Source organism: Pygoscelis adeliae, unplaced genomic scaffold, assembly GCF_000699105.1.
Source record: "Pygoscelis adeliae isolate BGI_AS28 unplaced genomic scaffold, ASM69910v1 Scaffold168, whole genome shotgun sequence".
Classification (NCBI taxonomy): domain Eukaryota; kingdom Metazoa; phylum Chordata; class Aves; order Sphenisciformes; family Spheniscidae; genus Pygoscelis; species Pygoscelis adeliae.
The window spans coordinates 960,372-967,645 of NW_008825566.1; positions in this window are offsets into that span (position 1 = coordinate 960,372).

The following is a 7,274-nucleotide window of genomic DNA, read 5'->3' on the forward strand; positions in this document are numbered from 1 at the left end:
CTTAGGGACATGGTTTAGTGGGCATGGTGGTGTTGGGTCGACGGTTGGACTCGATGATCTTAGAGGTCTTTTCCAACCTTCATGATTCTATGATTCTATGATTCTATGATGTGTGTGAACACTGAAACTCAGTCAAGTATAAAAATGAATCATCACAAGCAATAGTAAAATGAAGATGTGTGCCTGTAAGTTTATGTATCTATGCATGTCTTTTTGCATGTATGTTCTTTACGTATCTTGAGTTATGTATGTTTGTGTGCAGAGAAGTATATTTACACTATATATGTGAATATATGTATATGTATTTAAACATTTATAAAACATATCTGTACATATAGAAAATGTTGGCTCTTTATGTATATACATATACACACACACACAATATAGTAAGTGTATAAGATTGTATAAAAATATGTAGGTTCTCTTTTCTTACATAAAACCTTGAGTATTGGTTCCGTCCAGCAACACACCAAGCCCATTGTCCTTTACTCAGTGCATAATTAAAACTATATGTAAACCTCAGAAGCCTCACCAAATCAAATGGACATTTGATGTGCTTTGCTAGAAAGTGGTGTAAGCACTAAGTGTGAGCCTAAAGTATTCCCTAAATGGTCCAAAGATTTATTAACTTCCAAAGTTTATAATTTTCTGGTTTTTTTTCCCAAAAATATCTCTTTTTGCTAAGAAAGCATCAAAACTACTGGGTGCTTTCATTTTACAACAGATGCTTAAGGGTCTCATTAACACCTATATATAGGACAAAATGAAGTCCAGGTGTTTTGAGTTACAAAAGAGAAGAAATTACCTTTGCAGGTAAGTGGAAAACAGGTTGATTTTGATAAATTTTGTTTAAAAATGAAATCTGTTGATTGGTTTTAATGATGCAGCATATGCTGCTATTGATCTGAAATTTGCATCAGGTGATTTGTCACAGTGGTTCACAGTGCTTAGGGAGAGGGAGTAACTTATCAGGGATGCTGACCCCTAAATCACATTGGTTTGGATATACTGAGAACAATTCATAGGAAAGCAATGACATCTACTGTCTACTCCTCTGTTTTTATAATCTTTTATTAGAAAAGTCTCATTAGATTTGTAAAGAGAGTATGCTTTATCTGACAAAGTGTTAGGAATGACCCAGAGCATCTCAGCCTCCATCTTCAGCCTCTTACCTGCACGTTGAGGAGGAAAGGAAGGCCCTTCAGAGGTTAATGAATGAGGTTAATGAGGGGAAAATACTGCAATAAGATAAGAAAGGAGTTATGACCAGCCTTCATAAAAATGGCAGGGAAAGCGAAGACGTAGAAAAAGAAATTTTTAAAGAAAAACAATGGCTTGTCCAGGACGTGTGAAGGTTGTAAGACAAAGAAAAGGGTGGGGAATACAATTCCAAGACCAACAAGGCTGAAAAAGGAAAAGCAGGTAAGAATCATATGACGTAGCATGTCCTGTTTCAGTTCAGTACCATTAAGAGACTATTGTTCTGTAAGTACAGGTATATTGAGACATATTGCCTATATCTGTACTGGTAAATAGTGAATGGGTCCAGCACTGAAATGTAGTTGTCCACGCTGTTAAATTCTTATAACAGATTCAGACACTGTTTTGGCTCAGGCAAATCTGTGATGCCTCCAAAACTCCCAGGCATGCTCAGGAGTTAGCACAGGCCAGGTACCATTTCTGTAGGCAGTTTGGATACAGCTAATGCGTAGTGGAGGTTAACAGTACTAGTGTGAGTGGACCCTGCCCACTGATTTCAAGACCAATAAATATATATTAGTACTACTGAGTTTACCATTATATATCTACAATGGTTCGGTCAAACTCTAAAGCGTTTTCTCAGGAGGTAAGAGCTGGTTGTCTTTTGCTGTCCTGGTAGCACCTGAATAAGCAAAAAGAAGCCTAAGAATGGCAGACATCTGTCCATTAAGCCCATCTGATTAAATGGAAATACTATAATGCATTTCACACTAAATAGCTTTTCAATGGCAAGAGTGACAAAGTAATATTTTCACTCTTGTAATGCATTATATTTTAATGACAAACTCAACAGGTTTGATGTTTGACACAATCAAATACAGTTAGTGATTACTGTTGTAGAGATGATCTGGTGCTCTTTAAGGTCAGTGAAAAGCCTGCTGTGAAGTTCATGTGTATTAGACCTAAGGCTAATAATTTGACATAGAATTAGTGAAAGAAAGACTAGAATATTTTAAAAAAATCTCAGCTTTATATCACCTGCTGAGATCTTCTGATAATCTGGTTGCTTAGTTTGGTGCTTCTGTAGCAGCAATGTTCTGAAAATTCAGGCCTTAAAGTATTCACCACTAGTTGAAAAAATATTGGAGAAATTCTAGCCTTATGAGTTTTATTATTGTCATAATTTGGACTAGAATTTTAAAGATGTCTTATCTCCTCTGTTGCTTCTTGGTTTGTTTCTTTCTTTTGCTTTCACTTTTTCTTTCAGATACTTTGCTTTTAGGATTAAAAATATACAGCAAGTTTGACCCTCTTCTGACCTGATTATCTCATAGCTGTGAATCCTGTATTTAGGGAATTCCAAAAAGTATGGTTTATAACACAATATTGAATTAATTCTGTTGTATGTTTTCCAAGCATATTAATTTAAATGTAAATGTTAATGTCACAGATGACTTTATATATATAGCAATAGTGTTGATCTATGGTTGTATAATCACTTCCATGTAAAGGTCTTTTTCAGTATTAACTTTAAACTATATATAACTCTAAAAAACTATCACTTTTTCCAGGCTTTAATTTTCCATGTGTGATCTCAGTTTGTAATGAACCTTTAACTGTTGTGTGTGCTGCTTTTTTTTTGTTTTCTTTTGTCTTTTTGGTTTGAGCAATTTTTTTTTTTTTATACTTCTCTGAAAAGAAGATGAAGAAATAATCCCCCTTCACATTAAAAACCTTCTTACAACGTTGTTTTTAAATAGCTTTAATATTGATTTTTAAATAGGCTTAGAGAAAAACATACCAAACTAAACAAAAAAATTCAGGAATAATATTGCCACTGATCAACAATACCATTTTCTTATTCCACAGAAAATTGTCTTCTTTTTTTGATGGCATTATTAGATTTAGCAAATAAGTTTATTCATCCAATTATTCTTAGCATATCTGTGGAAGGCAGCAACATGGTTTTCTTAGCTGCTCTTGTCAGCATTTTTGTTACAGAAATTTTCCACCAATGTTCAAACTGGAAAGTATGAAGTGTTTTCTTCCATGTTTTTTTCTTGAAAAATGTTGCTTTTTTCCTATGAATGTTTTCCACAGGAACATATTTTCTAATCTGGGCAAAAGTTTTTCAATTTAATTTTCTAGATACTTTTGCCTTGGCTTTAGTACACACAACCATTGAAGGTGTACCTACAAAACAGAAGATATAATTGAAACTCAGGAAGATATTTTTGCCTGCGATTCTTTGCAGTTTCTTGGATATGGATATTTTCATTCCCTTTTTGTTTTCTTTGACAGGAAACTTCCTTTGATTAACTAAAAGAGTTGTCTCATAAGAGGTAATAGCTAGTTTTACATCCACTAAAGTTGAAGATTGTGATGGTACATAGTATGATTATGTCTTTGTTTCTGGCAATAGAAGTCATGAACTTTTTCTCCAATATGTCCTGAAAACTAGAAAAGGTGGCAGTTGCCCACTCTTGACTGGTTTATACAGAAGTGTAGCGGCCCATTGTGTTAAGTCTGTACAATGGGCCCTGGAATGATTTTCCAAGCACTGGTATTTGGTGCACACCTCAGCTGCACTGTGGATTTGTCCTGGGATGTAGCACAACCGCATTATCCTTCTCTGCCCTCCACCCATGTCCTCACATATCTCATATAAACTCAGGCACTAAGATTGGAAGGGAACTATGGCCCATGTCAATAAGAGTCTGTCCTGGTCCAGATGTTCACAACTATAGAATGGATGTTGAAAAACACTTGCTGTACATACAGAAACAGCAGTGGAAAACAAACAGCTGTTTTACTTATTTCTCTATGGAAGCTACTTTTAAAATCCAAGAAAGTGCAATGAATGAGATCTTATATACAAGGTATATAAATCATTCTCTAGAGCTGCATAGTGTGGACATACTGAATTCCAGAGTGGAGTTAAAAATGCTTTTAAATTCTCCAGGTGTATTCCCTCAGGATATATAAGCAATCTCCTTTGCAATTCTGAAAATGCAGTGTTCCCAAATGCATTGCAAATGTTGATTGTTCACAGCTTTTCTATGAAAAAAGTCTCACATTTATCTTTCCTCTCACCGTTACCTCCACTGAAGCCCTAAATGGGAGAATAGCCAAAGTTTGCAAGCCACAGAGTGACAGGTTTTACTGATAGAGAGGAAAATGTGCAAAGACCTCTTCTACATCCATAATAACCATAATGGGACCATTCAATTAGGCATAGCTTTTAATTACCCCAACAGTAAAATAAACCACAGCTTTGCTGTGGCATGGTTCTCCTCCCCTTATGTTCTGGTGATGGGACTGTACAAGGTTGGACACAGCAGGGAACAGAGCAGAGAAAGGCTATTATCCCCCCGGCATCATTAGCCTAAGAGCAGAGGTGAGTCCTGAGAATTTGTAAGCAAAGCATGCCCCCTTGTGTGATGGTATCACTGAGCACAAAGCCTATAATTCTGAAATAATGTGGATTATTGGAAACATAGGCTTTCTACTAAAATATTATATAATGAATTAAAAGTATTTCCTTATCTGTATTTTAAATCCTAACCTCTTAAATTTAGCATAATTACGATACAATATATGAATAGATAAAACTGCTATGGAGAATTTTCATGAACTGTATTTCAACTTTGCACAGAGCAAACATAGCTTGGAACATTTCTTATTAATGAAAAGGTCCTAAATTTTTTTTTTTAGTTCCCATGGGATTGTATTGGCTAATACCATATTCTGCAAACCAAAATTGGATTCAGAAGTTCAATTTAAATCTTGGCAACCCTTCAAGTACATTAAAAATAAATTAAATCAATTTTGGAGAGACAAGCTGTTATATTTTAACTTTCTTTTTACATAAATATTAAAAGGATCTTTTCTTTTTGGCATCTGTCCATAGCATATGACCAAGACCCTCCTGCAGTAACCAGTTAACTGATCCACTTACGTTAGTTAAAATATAGACAAGAAAAATGTATTTTAAAGGGATCTTAGGACTGCCGTACACCAACTACAGTATGGTTGATCAGTTGTTACCTTCCCACTTGTTAAGGGCACATTTTTACAAAGAACTAAAACAGCCCAGCAATGCTTCTCTTGCTTTTGAACTAGCTGGTACACCATGTCTACAGCTACGCACCCTGGTATGCAAAAGAGGTTGCTGACATCCAAACTGCTTGTTCACTAAGGTCCCTTAGCTCATGGTTGACCCCAAATCAGAACTGGGAACAGTCAGCGAAAGTGGCAGCTGGCCCATGCCTGTTGGCTTTGCCCAAAACAATTTAGCAGAGCTGAGATAACATACTTGTGCCCATGCTCTGCTTAGTTACTAGTACAGACAGTTTGTCCTTGGTGAGCTATAGGGACATTTCCCCATAAATATAAAATATGTTTTTAAACCAATAATCAATAACCTTGCTTTTTATGGAAAACCTGCTGCTGATTTCCAAAGAAGCTGAATCATTCCCTTAAATATTTATAAGGGAACAATCCAGAAGGATTTCTGGCAATACCCAAGGTATTTATAAGAGGGACTCAATACAGGTAAAAGCAGTTGCTGCTGAATCGTCCCTTGGACTGATATATAGTGCAGTTAAGAAAATTTATTACAATGAAGAATATGAAGATTTGCTTAATACTGCAGAGCAAAGAGTGACCTTATTGTGCCAAATGTACATTACAGACTAAGAAAAAATAAAAATAAGTGTGTGATGGAGGAACTCTTGAAAGGTGTTGATATACACAGTTTCAATGATAAATTAAAGATATCTGTATTTAATAAGGTTAGTTACTTCTATGAACACTTAAAAGTTCAGGTTTTTATTTACCAATGAATAAGCTATCTAGTAAAGGCAATACAAGCATTACTTCAGACATAAACCAGTGTAAATTGGGTTACAGTTTAGCTGTGGGTTATTAAACTAGATACAGTATTATGTATAGCAGTACTATGAAGAAGAGGAAGAAGCACAGATGTTAATGGAAACAGCTCCAGGAAATGTATATGAAAGTGAAATATATATGAGGTGAGTACTCAGCAACATAATCCTCAAACACGTATACTGAACCAGAATCAAGTCTTCTGTCACGGCACATTGGAGTTGTAGGCCAGTTTGGGTTTGTGTCATTCTACACCAGATGATACTGATTTGATAAAGAGTTTTGGAATAAATGTTTTGCACAGCTCCTTTATTGGTTGACTGTTCTCTGGAGTTATTGAATATATTTCTTTTAAGCAAAAGCACATTCATAAACTGCAGCTATACCAAGTGGACAGTTTCAATTGTCCTCTAAGTGTCAGAGCACCCTCTTGCATTACTTCTGTAGTTTGAAGTATGCCAAACCTGTGAACTGCAAAGATACAGAGCAAAACAGCATCAATGTAGATACAACTTAAAGGGGTTTTTGTTGACTTCAGGACTCTAGCTCCCATTTCCTTTGAAGAGGGCTTGGCACATTGCTCCTAACTGCACCTTCAAAAATGTTCTAGTGAATGCAGTCCAGTAGCGATATTATTTTATTGCTTGAAAAACTCAATTTTGAGTTTCTTCAGGATGCTTTATTGTGAAGCATACCAGCTCTTTCAGCACTAGCTTAGAGGTCCCTCATAGAGCATCATGTTCATAGAGTTGCACCTAAAATAGAAATAGGACAGAATGCTGATGTCTAAACACAAAAAAATTCCTCCACAAAATGCAGCTCTAGTGATAGTATTTATTCAGTGTCTGTGATGTCATCCTCAAAATTTTCTGTTATTGTAGATTCCCAGTAATATAGCTCTCACTCTGTGTTACATTCCAAAATTAAGTGTAATTGTATGTGAGCACAGATTCAACACGTAGCCCTGGTAGAAGCCTTTGTGTGCTGACAGGTGCTTTCCTCTGGGGCAGTGCTGATGTACCTATTTGACTACTTAGAAAGTCCTGGTGACAGGATTGCAAGCTGGAGGGGTGGGTTTGGGGTCTTCTTCCTCCTCACAGAACTTATGTCCACACTACCTATTGTGCAAAACGATAGTCTACTCATGGGCTTGGAGCTTGGTCTGCTACCATGCTGCCTCCCCC